Raw genomic sequence first — 17,219 nt, 5'->3', positions numbered from 1 at the left:
TGTGTGTGTGTGTGTGTGTGACCTCCTGCTGACCAAAGGGTCATAAACCCAGGAAGCTTACATCAGAAGAAACAGATCTTTCAGATAGGATGTATCTACAATAAAACCTCCCCCAGCACAGAGTGGCTGCTTAATTCAACACTTAGACTTAACACATCAGTTAGTCAATGATTAGAGAATTGATTGTTTTATCATTATTTTAGTCACATTTAAAGCTGGTTCCAGTTTCTGAAATGTGAAGATTGTTGATTTTCTTGATCATATATGACTGTAAACTTAATGTCTTTGAGGTTAAAACTTTTAAAATGTAACAAAAATTAAATACTTAATGTTTGACATTTAATTTTATATTTCATATGAAAAGTTTGATCACACTCGATTATTTATACATTTAAATATAAAACTAAATAACACAGGCCTGTATATTGTGGAGGATAGACATGTTTCTTTGCCCTGAGCTGTGTCTGGCAGGCAGAGCGTCTCCACAAATCTGAAGCTTCTGATTTGGAGAAAATGAGCTGAGGGAGACACCTGGTGGACAAACAAAGACATGACAGGAAGAAAGACTAAAGTGCAGAGTGGAGACAAACAGCTGGAAATACTTGTTGGAAAGGATTGTCATGCTTCAGAAAAACACACAGCACACACTCTAACAGTCCTTTATTTGCACTGAAGGAGACACGTGAAGAAACCAAATCACACAATAATGAAGTGAACACATTTATAGTCAGTGTTCAAGATGATGGATAGAAATGAAAATCATGGAGCATTTATGCATTTTTACGTCTGTGTCACAGAAACTGTTCAGCTATTCTCTGTTTATTAGTCTATTTATCAGGAACCTCTGTTGATTTTACATGTAAAGGATTTTCCTTCTATCATTGAACCTTTTAAGGGTTTTCTCTTAGTAGTTTTGGGGAGTTTTTAATTAGATTTACAGCTTCAGAATAACTTTGTGATGTCAGATTAGAAAGTCTGTGTCCAACCCTGGTGTTTGATCAGATGTTTGATCCCTGCAGGGTTGGAGTTTTTTCTATGAATGTTGAATTTGTTGTATTTGATTTGAGTTAGATTTTTACTGATGGATGATTCGTTGTAAAGTGGATCTACCAACAGTTTATTTTTTTGAACAAAGGTTCTTTACACTAAAGTGAGGCAGGAGATGTGCTTCCAAGATTTATTATTCAGACAGAGAATAACTTTTTTTTAAAAAAACCTACACATTCAACCATACAGGGAAGAGGAGTTCAGGACTGAGGCTTACCAGCAGGTGAGAATGGTCGACACAAGGGGAAGGCGGATCCATCAAATAAATAAATTTAAAAAAATAGATCAACTCAGGCGCTTTTGAACGTGCACTCAATCGTGAAGGGAATCCGGTCCTGGATCAGTCTGGGGTGCTACTGAAACAGGGAAGAATGATTAGATGATGTTTGCCGGCTGACAAAAGCAGCATTCACTAACACCACAACCCTGAACCCGCTGATCCTCCCCTGCAGCCACAAACCACACCCCGCCACAAATACCTCAAACTTTACATGAGCAAAATTGTGCAACAACAACGCATAAACCTCACAACTTTTCAAGACACACAAAATTAAACAATGCTTCATCAAAGAAAAGCAATACACAGTTAACCCACCTCAAACAGGTGCACACACACTCACTTTAAATTATTAAGGCTCCATTTAAGACATCGAACATGGTCACTGCTCAAGTGACAGAACTGCACAAAACCACACTGAATGTAGAGGACACAAACCAACGCACACAGCAGCAAAAAGAACTACAGCAACACAACCGAGAACAAACGAGAAGCACAAAACAGGAAAACAAACTGAGAACAAAACAGCAGGATATCCCTCAGCAGCAGCTACAATATCTTCAGACTGACAAACTGCATTTAGCAGAACAACAATTTAAATTCAAAGAACAGGAAACTGCAGTTTTTACAAACCGGGTCCACTAAACTACTCCACCTGAACAGGAGAGGAGCGCTTCCTGAACCGGTGTTTGTCAAAACGTCAGACATTGTCAGATTGGCCGAAAACGGCGTTCACGCCGCCGTCGCTCCAGTACAGCTGAGCAGACTGCAACCGTGGGAGAGAGTGACTGTGTTTCACACGCTCAGCTCGAGCTTTCTGATCCTGGACTTCATGACAGATCTACCACTGTGAGTAACACTGTTTCGTCTTCCGTGGACTCTGTATCTCCTAAATCAGAAAACTATGTTACTGTGTGTTTGAACTCTACAGACATTATTCAGAGTGACCACTTGGTGTCAAGTTATTCACCGGTTGTCCTCGTTAGTGATCTTTGTGTTCCTGAGCCGTCAGACTCTGGTAATGCTCGCAGTGTTTTCTCTGAGTTAGCCAATAAGGATTTTCCAGCTGTTGAGCTGAACAAAGGACTGTTATTCCACCCCAGACTCACCTACACGCTGTTACTGGCACTGTATCCCCGCTGGACTGTTTTACTCCTCAGCCTGTTGATTCTGAGGTTTCCCAGCCTGAGCCCAGCCACACACCATCAACAGCTGGAAATAAAACAGTGCGTGCTGAGGAGCACAAACAGTCGAAGACTTTGTCCTGTAGACGATGCTCCTTCTAGTGATTGGTTTGTGTTCCAACCTGTTTTGTCTTTTCACATTTGCGGTGTTGCCCAGCGAGCCCTGGACACAGTAAAACTTCTGCATCTGAGACTTCCTGTGTTGGTCCGACAGTTTCCCAGTCTGTGATCTTTTCTGCGCCTCAGCTGGTAAACGTAAATGGTAACAGAGCGCAACCTGCCACAGTTAAACTGGCTAAAATGCTTGAACGTAGCACAGACTTTGTTGGTTCCTGTTTACATCTCAGCTTCTTCTTATTTTATATATATGGCCTGGTCATGGGGAACGAGACAGAGCACAGAAAATATTCGTTTTTGTTTTTTGGCTTTTTTTTATTTCTCCAAATGATCTCGGAAAAGCACAGTTTTAAGCACAGTGTTTTAGTTTTTGTGGTTTTGAGTGAAAACATTTAAGTTTAACGTTAAACCCAGGAAGAGTTCCCACTTTGGGTTCCAGTTTAAGCAGATTATTAAAGTAGATCTAATTTTAACAACTTCACGGCACCTGTTGAACTGTCACTAACCCAAAACCAGCGACAGCTCTAATCCTGCTCCACAGGCTCAGCCTAAAACACCTGTAACTTTCAAGGTCTGAGACAACAATAAATATCAAAATATCACAGTGTATTAATAATTAATACTCATAATATATGTGTAATAATATTTTTATTATTATTTGATTTGATTTTCCTGTTTGCAGCAAACAATTTTACAAGCAGAGCTGCTGTCAGTCCACAGTAGAGGCCGATCCTTCCTCGTCTCTCTACTGCAGAGACACAAACACATCTGGGTTTCTCACATTCATTAAAATCAATTACACCAACAACACATCAGAATAAGAACACAAACACCACTGATTCTGTAAGAAAAGAAAAGCATCACCTCCTGTTCTACGCTACAGCTTAATCAGAGCTTATCATACATAATCATCATCATAAAATCAACGTGAATACTTCATTACAAACTGCCATTCAGTAAAAAACTGAATCACAGGAAATGAAATAAAGCTAAACATCTCAAATCAGCTTCACGTTGCTGTGAGGTCGATGGTTTCATTGTGTTTCATTATCAGCGACAGTCTGTTTACCTTCAAAATAATGTAAACTTGAAAAACTGTTTCCTTCATCCACTTTATGATTATAGTCATGAATGAACAGACTTGCATGAAGTTCATGATTTCTTGGATCACGTCTCATTATTTTGTCCATCATGTGTTGTCCTCGGGATTCCCATATACTTGTTTAACATTCACCTCGAGACCATTTGTGGCCCGAGGACAACACAAGGGTTACAGTGAACTCCAAAAGTCTCATTCACATTGTTGATCAAACGGTTTCCACTGACTGATCTGAGGAAGTTTTCTGACTCCATTATTAGATGAGTTAAGTTGCATTAGTAATGAAGGCTGTGAAATAAATCTATTGAATCCAAGTTTAAAGCTTTACTGTTTCTGACATCACTGTGAACAACATCATATCCTGTTAGGACCTCCTGACCATCATAATGAGAACAAAGAGAATCCTGTAAACTGAGAAAACTGATTATTGGTTCTTTTGATCAACACTGCATGTAGAGGAATATTAACATTAGAGTCCTGAGATCTGCTTCCTTAACACAAGATATTTTTGCTTGAAAGTGGAAACCAGAAATAGTGTGTTTGGCCGCTCCAGTGTCAGAGGACTTGGGACTGGGAGGAGTGAAGGTGCAGTGAAATGTGCTTTCACAGCAGGATGGATTTAATTCTTAAACTGTCTCTGTTGAGGTTTTGTAGACATGTGACTGCTTATCATGTGACATTAACTTGTCAGTCATTTTGAACGTGGAGTAATCCTGATACATCAAGTGAGTGAAACACCTGGAAATATTGGCCCGGTCTCAATATGCGTACTTGTGTTCTCGTGTACTCGTAATACGTCATCAATCGGAGACCAAGTACTGTTCCAATTCAAAGCACGCATCAAGCTGAGAATACAAAAGAATCCCCGGATGTGTTCTCGCTCCGCCTGTTTTATGGAGGATGCATTGGTGGTGATTTTTTTGTGTTTTTGGTGCAGCTAAATATCCCAGAATACATTTCGTCCAAAACTCAAACGCGGCAATGGTGGAGGAGTGCGGCTAAACACTTTTAAATATTAAATATTACTCTTTCTGGGTCACAAAATGAACTTTATTTTCAGGCAAGAATGTATCTCTGTAAACTTTAAATATCTGCTCGATTTATCAGGATATTTCCAAAAGTGCTCTGATGTTTTCGAAGACGTCTGTTACCCACCAGCTTGATAGCAGACCAAGAGGTCAAGGATCACTAGAGCCCGGCGAGAAGAGCGGATTCAAACCCCCCGCGGTCTTTCATTACTCAAGTTAAACATGATATATACGTCTCTTAGATAACTTTGAAATGTTAATGTTTGGTTTATTTCAAACATTAACATTTCGAACAGTGTTTTAAACACTGATTTCCTTTCCGATACGATACCAAGTAAAATTCAGGGTGGTACTGATCCATAACTGACACTCTGTACAAACACGTAATGTTTCATTGTATTTCAAAATCCAATATGTAATTGTATTATGTAATTGTAATAATATATAATATATAATATATATATATATATATATATATATATATATATATATATATAATATAGCTTCATAATGATTACAAGACATCAGACTACTTGTTCTTATTGCTTAATGATGCAGAATTATCATATATAAATAAAAAAACCTCAAGATACTCCGTGAGAGACGTCTGTCTCGCCCTAGCAGCACCTGTCCCTCTCCTCCTCTTCAGTTCACCTCAACATAAGCTCATCATTTTCTACCACAAGGTTAGTGGTGTTGCCACAACAACTCACTGTCTTGCCACGTGTATCGCAAACAGTTTCTTGGCTGTTTGTGGAGGTAAAATACGTCCACACGTGACTCCGTTTACACTCAGCCATTGTTGTGAGTGCGCACGCCAGGGGGCTGCGACACATGTATACAGCTGTATTTCACATCTGATTATGAAAGGCGTAAGAGGAAGTAGTTCCTTCTGTTAGGTTGTAGCTTGAACCCATCCGCTGGAACGTTGAAGACAATATAATTACACTGCAAGCAAGACGCAAGTAGGCAAACTTCTTCATGGTACTCGTGCACGGGAGAGAACCGGACAGGCACCGTTCCTTCGCTTGACCCCAGTAGCTCTCGTCCGTCCTCCCGTAACACTGTCCTTTTATTGAGGTTACATGAATATGCATAGGTTCATTAACATACGACGTCTACATACAAACAAAGAGTACCTTGCCTGTGTGTGTGTGTGTGTGTGTGTGTGTGTGTGTGTGTGTGTGTGTGTGTGTGTGTGTGTTGCTGATCAAAGGGTTAAACATCCTTGGTCAGGAAGAGGGTAGCCTCCCCCTCCAGAGCGTTCTCACTCCCGAGGCGTAACATGTCGACGTTTTGTCACGTCCCGCGGCGTTCCTGAGGAACGCGAAAGGAGACCTTCGGCGTTCTTATGGTACGCGGCGGGTTATTGCTGGAATCCAGTGCAATGACGCTCCCGCGGTAGTAGACGTTCCAGCCCTGTATTTCAGCCCTAAACCTAACCTTATCCCTAGCCCTGACCATAACCTTATTCCTGACCTTAACCAGGACTTTAATGATGTTAAATAGCGTGTTTCTAAGCGATTTGAAGAAAAAGAGCGAACATGTGTAGGTTCAGTCCAGACGGTTCTCATATTTCCTCTTTTTCCGAGGTCGTCATTTAGGAACGTGGTGGGTAGCCGAAAACGTAATATGGTGACGATTTGTCACCTAGCGTAAAATGTTACGCTTTGGGAGTGAGAACGGGTTGCCCCCTCACCCTAGATGGTTCATCCTAGATAACACGGTGAGGAAGTCCTGCAGTTCATCTAAACAAAGAGCACTTAGACTAGAACAGATGTAGCTACGTTAATCCTACCATAAAACAATAAGACACGGTATGACCTCTCATGCTCCCAAAGTGCTGTCTAATACACACAAAGTTTGCAGACTATCAAGGATCAAAACCTCTACCAATCTACAACTAATTACAAAACTCTAAGCATATATAAGTAAATATTTCTAAGCATAAATGACAATCAACAATACAAATCTAACACCTTCCAATTTAGACGATCCGAATGATACAGTTTCTTTCCACTGTGTTCTGATTAATTAAAAACTACAAATTTACCCCAAAGTACTAAAATGTTGATATTTTAATATGAGAATCAATTCTAGAACATAAATTACTGGTATCGAAAGAATCGATATTTCAGTATCGATCTGCACACCACTAATGTTAACAGTGTTTCATTTGTTCCTGAGAAAATCGGTTTGGCTGAGATTAGCTGACTCTGGATTAAACCTTACATTAAAAATATTTTCATTCAGCAGGAAACAGTTTAACCGGGAACAAAAACAGCTGTTAATACGTAGTTTACTATTAGTTAACTATGCTAACCAAGAGTAAACAAACAATTATGTGTTCCTGGTTATGGAGGAATTGTGTAACGGGCTGAATATGGATGTTCACTTACTCCCTTCAAATGTGTTTACTAGTTCTATGACCTGTGACCCTGGCACTCTCCTCGTCTTCACACCAGACAGTTTCTATCATTATGTTATCAACAAGGCCTTGAATGGACAAGATCTGAAGGCCATATACAGGTTCAGTGAAGGTGGTGTTGAAGGTGTGCAGGTGGATCAGTTTGTCAGAGGAGACACTGTAGGAGGACACAATCCCTGCAGAACAGTCCACATACACTGCTACACTGCCACACTCACCGCTGAGGGGAGCAGAGGGATGGCTCTTGCTATGTAATCATGGTCTCCATAGTAACCAACACCATCATGACAGTAGAGACTCCAGGACTGAGAAGTCCTTACAAACCTGCTGTCATCACTGTGTGGTTTATTCTGCAGCTCACTTACTTGTTTTTCTCTTGATGTTGATAATTTGATGTTAGTAATTTATTAACATCAAGAATAATATCTGGCAAAGTTGTATATTACTCTATTGTATATAGTATTTGTATTCTATTTATTCTATTGTTTATAGTATTTAATTTTATTCTATTCTACTGTGTATAGTATCTTATTCTAATCATGTTCCAGAGTTTTTCTAATGTTTTGCTATGTAACTTTGCACTGTCCACTTTCTGCTGTAACAAAAGCAATTTGCTCAGCTCTTTCTGGGACAGTGGCTCAGCTGCCCCTCTGTTGGTCTTCCTTGGTCTCTTGTGCTCTGAGGGTCTCTGGATGTCTGGAGCCTGGATCTCCTCCATACCTGCTTCATGCCCTGGAGGACGGGGCTGTGGCCCCCCCACACCCTCAAGCAGATCATTACATGAAGGAACCTGTTAAATACAAGCGCGCTCATGCTCACAGGTGTACACACGGGTGCTCAAACACACAAACTACACCCTTTTTGGCTCCTACCTCAAAGCACACTGTGCGCTGTCAATCTTACGTGCTGCACAATAATATTTAATAGTTAGTATTTACTGTTATATTCACATAGATCATTGCGATGATGTTTTGCTATATTTCTGTCTTTTTTTTGCTTGTTTTCTCTTCTTTCTTTCTCAACAGGTGATCCATGTGATTGATACATGTATTTATTGTCTGTTTGTTTTGTTGGTTTTTGTTTATTGCTCTTTATCACCGTTCCTCTTCCCCGCTGTTTTTCTTTCCCTCTTTCTTTCCCCCAGTCAAGTCTGTCACGTATTTAGCAAAGTGAAAATAAAATGAAATAAACAATAAAAGGTGAATCCAATACGGCAAGGCTGGGATGGTCCATTTGGTAAAGTTAGTCCGTTGGGCATCTTTCTTTGCCTTTAAACAATAATTCTGATGGCAAAAAAACAACAACAATTTCCCACGTGTGGGACTAATAAAGGTTCTGTTATCTTAAAGGCACTTACTGTACTGTGATTTTACTTTTTACTTGCACTGACATGCCTACGCTGTCCGACTGTATTTAACAGGTGCTGCCTTTCACTTGAATTTCTTATCAAGTGAAAGGCAGCACGGTGGTTAGCACTGTTGCCGCACAGCAAGAAGGTCCTGAGTTCAATTCCACCATCAGGCCGGGGTCTTTCTGTGTGGAGTTCGCATGTTCTCCCCGTGTTTGCGTGGGTTCCCTCCGGGTACTCCGGCTTCCTCCCACCGTCCAAAGACATGCAGCTTGTGGGGATAGGTTAATTGGATAATCCAAATTGTCACTAGGTATGAATGTGAGTGTGAATGGTTGTCTGTCCCTGTGTGTTGGCCCTGCGACAGACTGGCGACCTGTCCAGGGTGTACCCCGCCTCTCGCCCTATGACAGCTGGGATAGGCTCCAGCGCCCCCCGCGACCCTGAAAAGGATAAGTGGAAGCGAATGGATGGATGGATGAAATGTTTGAGCTCCAAAATATTAATGATACAGTTACATAAATGATGTGCAGCATTTTAATCCATCTATAATCCATGAATCATCATCATCATCATCATCAAATCAGCATGAATACTTCGTTACAAACTGTCCTTCAAAAGCAAACTGAATCACTGACAGAAAACCAAATGAAACTAAACATCTCAGATCAGCTTCACGTTCTCTGTGAGGCTGATGAGCTAATTTTGTTTCATTTCCATAATCATAGAGATTATTTCATGATGTTATCAGGGACAGGTTGATAAAGTTTCCCTTCAAAATAATGTAAACTTGAAGAAAGTTTCCTCCATTGAGTTTATGATTATAGCTCATTATTCTGTCCATGTTATTAAAGTGAACACCAATCGTTTCATTTACAGTGTTGATCAAACTGTTTCTACTGACTGAGTTTTCTGACATCCATTATTAGAAGAGTAGAAATTCTGTTTTCTATTCAGACAGTAAATAAATGAGAAGCAGCAGAGCTGCTGTCAGTCCACAGCAGAGGCCGATCCTTCCTCGTCTCTCTGTGTTTGATGTCTCAGGTTTTCTCTCAGGTTCAGGACAATCCCTCACTGCTGCAGAGACACAAACATCTGAGTCTCTCACATTCATTAAATAACTTTCACTGAAACCTTCAACTCACTGACGTTTAGTCGACATCTGTCAGATCTGAAGCCATAATCCGTGTTCACCTCACACACGTACAGACCCAAGTCATCAGTCCTGAGTCTGGACAGCTGAAGTCTGATTCGTCCTTCTCTGAGGGCGTCTTTGTCACTCTGGACTCGTCCTGAAAACGTTTCATCCTGAGACTTTGACACCTCAGATGAGCCACTTGTCGTCATGGTGATTTCTGATCCATGAGTCACATGTTATGGAGTTTGATGGTGACCTGGATCTCTGCTGTAAGATGGTCCCAAATGTTAAATGTGAACGGTCTCCATCTGTGTCTGACCAGCATGGCTGATGACCTTTGACCCCTATGACGAGGCATTCGTTAACAAATTTCATGTTTCCTGTTTGGACTTCTTAATGATCCAGATCTTTAATGGTCCAGCAGGTTATAGATGACAGAATGACGATCAGAGAGGAAGCACATTAATTAATCCAACTATTATTAAACGTATTAAAGTTTCAGTGTTTTGACTCTGCTTCTGCGTCGGTTTTGTTTGGATCGGTGGAGTTTGAGGAAATTTAAAGTGCACATTGAGGAAATACAAGAGCAGTTCAGCCCTTAAACCTCTCACATAAACAAAAACTATATTCAGTGTTTGAACTGCAGTGTTGCTGCTTCATGTTGAGAAAGAAATTAAGCCAACGACACCTCTATGCTGATGTAGCGATGTTGAGTGTCTCAGAAAAACAAACTGGGACTGACAGGATTCTCTGTGCAGGACCAACTTTGGATCAGAGCGAATAATCATCAGTCACATCAACAAAAGACTCTGAGCTGCTTTAATTACAGGAAGTGATGTGTGCTGTGTAACATGACTTATGTTAATTCAGGCTCCTGTTATCCTGGGATTGAATTCACAGCCGTAATCATTAATGTGCCTGAAAGGAGAGATTAATTCTAAGACACATTCCTGGAAAGCTGATCTCCTTTTCCCCACACTGTGAACACAAAACCCAAATTTCAAGCTGCATTCACAAAACCAAACTTTCACCGCCAAACAATTCAAAACTGAACTATGCCATCAAATCATGCCTCAAGTCAATCTAAATTAAATACTCTACTGAGTAGTTGCTAAGCACTACATAGAAAAAAGGAAAACACAATGCTCAGGACATGAAGCTGTCACGGGTAATGGGAAAGTACGGACTCAGTCGCGGAGCTCTGGATGCAAAGTACACAGTGCGTTTATTTACAGTGCCCAAAAACAGTTTCAAAACACAAAGTGAAGTGCAAAGTCCAACAGTGATCTTCTCCAAACTCCCAGTAGTGCGCAGGTGAGTTTCCAAAGTGATTCTCAGAGTGTGTGTTCTCCTCCAATAGCTTAATCCACAGGCTCCTTCTCTCCAACCTCCACATCACTTCCTCCTATAAACAACAGGTGAGGAAGCTAGCCGGCTAAAGCTAAGCAGGACGTCACAAAACACTCTTTACTACCGAGCTTCAAGTACAATCCAGCGTCAACTGCCATCCGGACACACAGTTAAATACCTCAGCCCACAACGAAGGATGATACGTGACAGCTGGGTGGCAAATTAGGTGCGGGTGTGTCAGACACTGGGTGGAGGAGGAGAGAGAGAGAAGCACACACATACACACACAGGCAGGTCGCCCCGGGAAGGACCGTCCGACCATGACAATAAAGGGTGTCCAATTTAAGGAATAAGTACAATTATGTGTTTAGGTGGTTTAAGTATTGATGGAAACATGCAGTAGTTTAGTATTGGTTAAAATACCTATAAAGAAAGGTAGATTTCCAGTCATGATTTAACTGTTTTAATAAAAAGCAACTGTGCGAAAGAGGTGGAAAATCAACACCATAGCTCAACAGTGTTTCAATATCAAAATCTGACATTGTTTCAATGTCAACAGTATTAGAAAATATAACGTTGAATCAATGTCAGGTTTCAACATTGATTCAACATCAAAACCTGACGTTGTTTCAACATTAAAAAAAGGTGCAAGAGTGACGTTAGGTCAACATCACACTTCAACGTTGATTCAATGACATCACCTGATATTGACTCAACATAGTTTCAATGTTTCCTTGCTATCTGGGACACTATTCTGTTAAATCCATCACAGTGCAGCAAACTAACCTGTTTATCCTGCACTAACCTGTAACTTTCAAATAAACCAGTGAGTCTGAAAGGAACTTTTAAAGAACACCGATCACATGACCTGTTTAATTTTGCCTCATTTATTTTCTGGTAAGAAACGCCCCCTGTTGGCTAATGCTCAACTTATCTGTGAGCTCTGATGAAATGAAAATCTGTTACACTGATATTTTGTTTTTATCTTGCAGGTCAGTGAGTGAAATGCACCGGGTAAAATCAACAGGAAATACTTCACATGTTCTTCCAGGTTCGTAGAGAGGAGCTCATGGTTCGTAGAGACAGCTGCCAGAGACGGAGAAACGCAAGGACGGGTACAGATAAACAGCCTGCAAACATCTAAACATGTTACTGGAGTAACAAAACAACACACTTCACTCTGATGTCAACAGACAATTTTACATCTTGTAGCTGAAAGTGTGCACAGAACAATGATCATGATTTGGATCATCGACGACCATTAAGTCTTCATGTGCTGGTGAGCTGCACTGAAACTGTGGCTGCAAACTCTGTCAAGTGTCAAGTGTCTGTTATTGTCATTACCATGTGCAGTCGTACAGTACAGAGTGAAATGACAGCTTTTCCCCGAAGCCCTGGTGCTACATATGACATATAATAGAAAAACACGGGACTACATAAAGTGCAATCTGCAAAAAACTGCTAAGAAAACAAGACAAGACAGTGCAACACTAGACAGAACAGGGCGACACAGACACAAGACAGTGCAATGGATGTGTGTGTGTGTGTGTGTGTGTGTGTGTGTGTGTGTGTGTGTGTGTGTGTGTGTGTGTGTGTGTGTGTGTGTGTGTGTGTCCAGTCACTGAGTGTTCAGGAGTCTGGCGGCTTGGGGGAAGAAACTGTTCCATAGTCTGGCAGTGAGGCAAGGCAAGGCAAGGCAAGTTTATTTGTATAGCACAATTCAACAACAAGGTGATTCAAAGTGCTTTACAGAGACATTAGAAACAAGAACAAATAAAAAGCATGATTTAAAATTGATTAAAACAAGCAAATAAACTAACTAATTAACAAACAAACAAACAAACAACAGTATATAAAATCAAAACAGATAAAATCAGTAGTTGAGGGCCCGAATGCTCCCGTACCTCTTTCCAGAAGGCAGCAGGGTGAAAAGTGTGTGTGAGGTCCTCCATAGTGCTGGTGGCGTTGCAGATGGAGCGGGTTCTGAAAGTGTCCTTGGTGGAGGGAAGAGAGGCTCCAATGATCTTCTCAGCTGCTCTCACTATCCATTGTAGGGTATTGCAATCCGATATGGTGCAGTTACCACACCAGGCAGTGATGCAGCTGCTCAGGATGCTCTCGACAGTCCCTCTGTAGAAGGTGGTAAGAATGGATGATGGCAGATGGGCTTTCCTCAGCTTCTGCAGGAAGTAGACACGCTGCTGGGCTTTTTGGTTATGGAGCTGGTGTTGAGGGACCAGGAGAGGTTCTCCACCAGGTAGAGACCAAGGAATCTGGTGCTCTTGACAACCTCCACAGAGGATCTATTGATGTTAAGTGGGCAGTGATCTCTCCGTGCTCTCCTGAAGTCAACAATCATCTCTTTTGTTTTGTCAACATTCAGAATCAGAATCAGAATACTTTATTAATCCCGAAGGAAATTAGGGTTACAGCAGGCAGCACGTTAATGGAGCATGCGCACTTACAAAGGAACCTTCTGACCAACTTTACACAAACATCACATTGGGCAGACATGTCAGAAAGGTAGGCTGATAGGAAAAAAAACAACAAAAATACATAACAGGTTTAGGTTTTTAATCTCAGGTTCTTCGGTGATGTTAATCCTGCAAAGCCTGAATGCTGAAACCAGGGATCAGGTGGACACTGTGCTACATCAGCACATAATCCACCATTGTTGGCTCACAGACCACCAAAAACTTCTTTTGGTGCTCTAAAAACCTTTAACTGATTCTGCTACAACAACTGGCCTCACTAAATGGAACTATGTTTTGGCACAAGCTTTGTACACTTTGTACACCAGATACACTGTAGCTTAAAGGCTACTTATTGAATAAAATGTGCAGTTGATTCATCTTAAATGATTCACTGATTGTTGACCATTTGCAAGTTATCAAATCAATCAAATATAAAATGAAAGGTGGACTCTTGTATGTCCATTAAACATTTAGAAGACAACATCAAAAACATGATAACATTAGCTCTCCTCTTAAATGAACTGTCAATTGCCAGATTATTTAGTTTACTTACTGAATATTCTAATATAGTTAGAAAAATTAAAAATCACATTTGATTTAAATGGAAATGGAATATTAATGAATATGTCAATGTAAATACGCCAAAGTCAGCAATAAGGTTACTTTCATCTGTTGTCTTATAATGTTTGCTACACCAGTGTGTGAATGTGTGTGTGAATGGGTGGATGACTGAATGTAGTGTAAAGCGCTTTGGGGTCCTTAGGGACTAGAAAAGCTCTATACAAATACAGGCCATTTACCATTTACACCTAACGTTTTGTGCACTTTGTTGCTTATAAATGTATTGTTTTTTTAGGTTTTTCAGGAAAAAAAATATCAGTGAAGCACTCTCAAAAGCACATGTATAAAATACAAACAGCTGTAAACTCACTATGTGCTGAGCTGGAGCAACAATAATGTAGAAAATGTTTAAACTGAAGAAACTGCAGAAAACACAGGAAACATTTATGGCACATTTACTGATATTTGAACATGATTACAAGGGTCAGTGCTGGATTGGATTTCCCACAAACTCTGCAGGATCTGCAGGTTTTCATGTCTCTGCATAATGACTAGCTAAATCCATCATATACACAGTATATATTATACAAATACACAGTTAATGTTTAACATTAATACCTATCAGATACACGAGGTCTGTGAGGTCGACATGATTCTCATCAGTAAAGTACTTAGACTGTTGGTACACAGCAGCTGAGGCTGATCAAACCTAAAATCATGATCAGGATACAGCTGATCTTCTTCCACATGTGTCACCTCCTTGTTGTTGTCAGTTTGAGGTTCTTGTGTGCTGTGTTTGGATCCAGCGTCAGATCAAAGAAATCTAAAAGGGCCAATAAGACACAGTGCATAAACACTTAACTCTAACAACTCATTAGCAAATTATTAATTAGAGCATATGTGTAACAGTAAATGTGGTTCTCATATTTTGTGGTCTGTAGCTTAAAAATTCAATAATGCAGGCAGTGTGATGATGAGATGAGATCCTAAACTAAAAACACTAATTAGATGCCCTATATTAAATACATCCAAGCCCAACAGTAATACTTCTTACTATTGCCAATATTAACAAAACTAAAAAGGGTAGGCAATGTTATTAAAAAATGCAGTTCACCAAGTCTTAAAAAATAAAACTCAAAAATGGAATTAAAAAATAAAATAAAATAAAGAATAAATTAAACTATCCACCCAGATCTTTACAACCACCAACATAAAATCCATCTTTATTGAATGGCCTAATTCACAAATAAATTTGTAAAACAAAGTAAGAATAAAATAAGTTTTCTCAATATAGCCAATATTTACAAAACTAAAAAGGGTTGGCATAGTAATAAAAAAAAAACAACAATTCACCATGTGTTTCAGGTTTTGCTTTAAGCTCATTTGTTTTGCAAGGAACTGAAGTCTGTTTGCAACTAAACAGCTCCACTCTCCTGTCTCCTCAGTCCACTCTACAACAACAGTCTCCTGTTCACCTTTCCAAAAAACTCTTACAGAGTCATCCATATCCAACATATTTGTTATGGACTTCTCATGGACCAAGGTCACCAAATTCCTCTTTCTCTTATGTCACAAAACTAAATAATCTTTGCTAAAATCGCTGTGATTACATCAGTATATGAAACGATGAAACTGTCGAGTGCAGAGTTGAAAGCTGTGATGGGGCTTTGTGTCGCGTCTGACAGACACAGGTCGCCCAGTCGGCTGCTCGCAGCAGACAGGCTCACAGTGCTGCTTGTGGGATTGAGAAACACTTCTTTTCCAGACTGAGGCTACGTCCACACTAGCGTTTTCAGTCGTTTTCACGGAGTTGTTTGTTCATTGAAACATCCGAAAACACTTACGTTCCAGTACTGCGCATGCGTGAAACGCAAGACTATTCGGCCTGCCTCATTTCTGTCTGCTGCTTATTTACTTTCCGGCTCTTTGAAACGTCTCTTTGAAAAGCACCGAGTTTTTTTAAATGGACTAACAATGAGGTGGAGTTGTTGCTGCCACATATAAATATATCATTAATGCATCACATACATGCATCAGTGTCCACACTGTAACACAAAAGCACCGTTTTCAAATGTATGCATTTTCTAGAGCATTTTCAAAACACTGCGTTTTCCTTGAGCGAAAACGCCGTCTCAGTGTGGACGGGAGGCCAAAACGGAGAGAAAACGATGTGTTTTCGTTTGAAAACGCATTAGTGTGGACGTAGCCTGAAACTGTGAGAAGAACAATGAGCTAGTCCCCCACTGTACGATTATAGTTGTGCTTCTTTGTTGTTAATTAGAGTAGCTGTTACTCCTGTCAGCCAGGACAAGTTCTTTGTTTACAGATGATTTATTTCACGTTCACCAACAGGATCGCTCAGCGTCATCGTGAGAACTAATTAAAATATAGCCAATTATATCACTGTGTCTTATACATAAATATATAATGCTACTTTAGCTTGTCTCACATATTCAGTGAAATTAAATAAGTTAAACCATCATGTGACTAATGATGTGTCGGTCGTGAATGAAACAGCTCTTAGCAGTAGCGGTTTTTGATACGGGCGACACGGGCGGTTGCCCGGGCGGCATCGTGGTGGGAGGCGGCATCACAGGCATCGGCAGAAAACCCCCCCAAAAAACAACCAAAAAAAAAAACGCTCATGCTGCCCCGACATCATGCTAGCACATTTTGGAGATGGCATAGGCACCGATCAGTTTTCTGCCGCCCATTTGCTGGGAGTAAGGGCGCCCTCCGTTTGCGAGGTGCACCTGCTGCTTGCGGCACAGGGAGGAGAGGGCGGGGCGGCGGGGGATTCTCTGACTGGCTGGAGCAGCATCTAATAACTAACCCGCAAAATAAAACAAAATAAAAACAAACCAACAAACACGAAAACACCAGACATCATGATACAGACTTATAATTTGCACCGATGTTTTTTCAAATTCTATAAAGTGAGCGCGAGAGCCCTCAGTGCGCCTGCTCGCTGCAGAAGTCAAAGTAAACTTTATTGTCATCTCCGCTACATACAGTCCAGTATGTAGAGAGACGAAATGACGAGGCTCCAGTTACAGCAGTGCAAGTAAACAAACAATACATATAAGAAGAGTAAGAAAATAAATATACACTTTAGGACTCGGGGTAAAGGGATCAATAACAATTTAAAATTTATAATTTACAGTTTGA

The sequence above is a fragment of the Diplotaxodon limnothrissa genome, linkage group LG3, assembly GCF_057381915.1.
Source record: "Diplotaxodon limnothrissa isolate DT_005_m linkage group LG3, D_limnothrissa_male_GT1.1, whole genome shotgun sequence".
Taxonomy (NCBI): Eukaryota; Metazoa; Chordata; class Actinopteri; order Cichliformes; family Cichlidae; genus Diplotaxodon; species Diplotaxodon limnothrissa.
The sequence above is the reverse complement of the archived record's forward strand: the minus strand, read 5'-3'. Positions refer to the sequence as shown.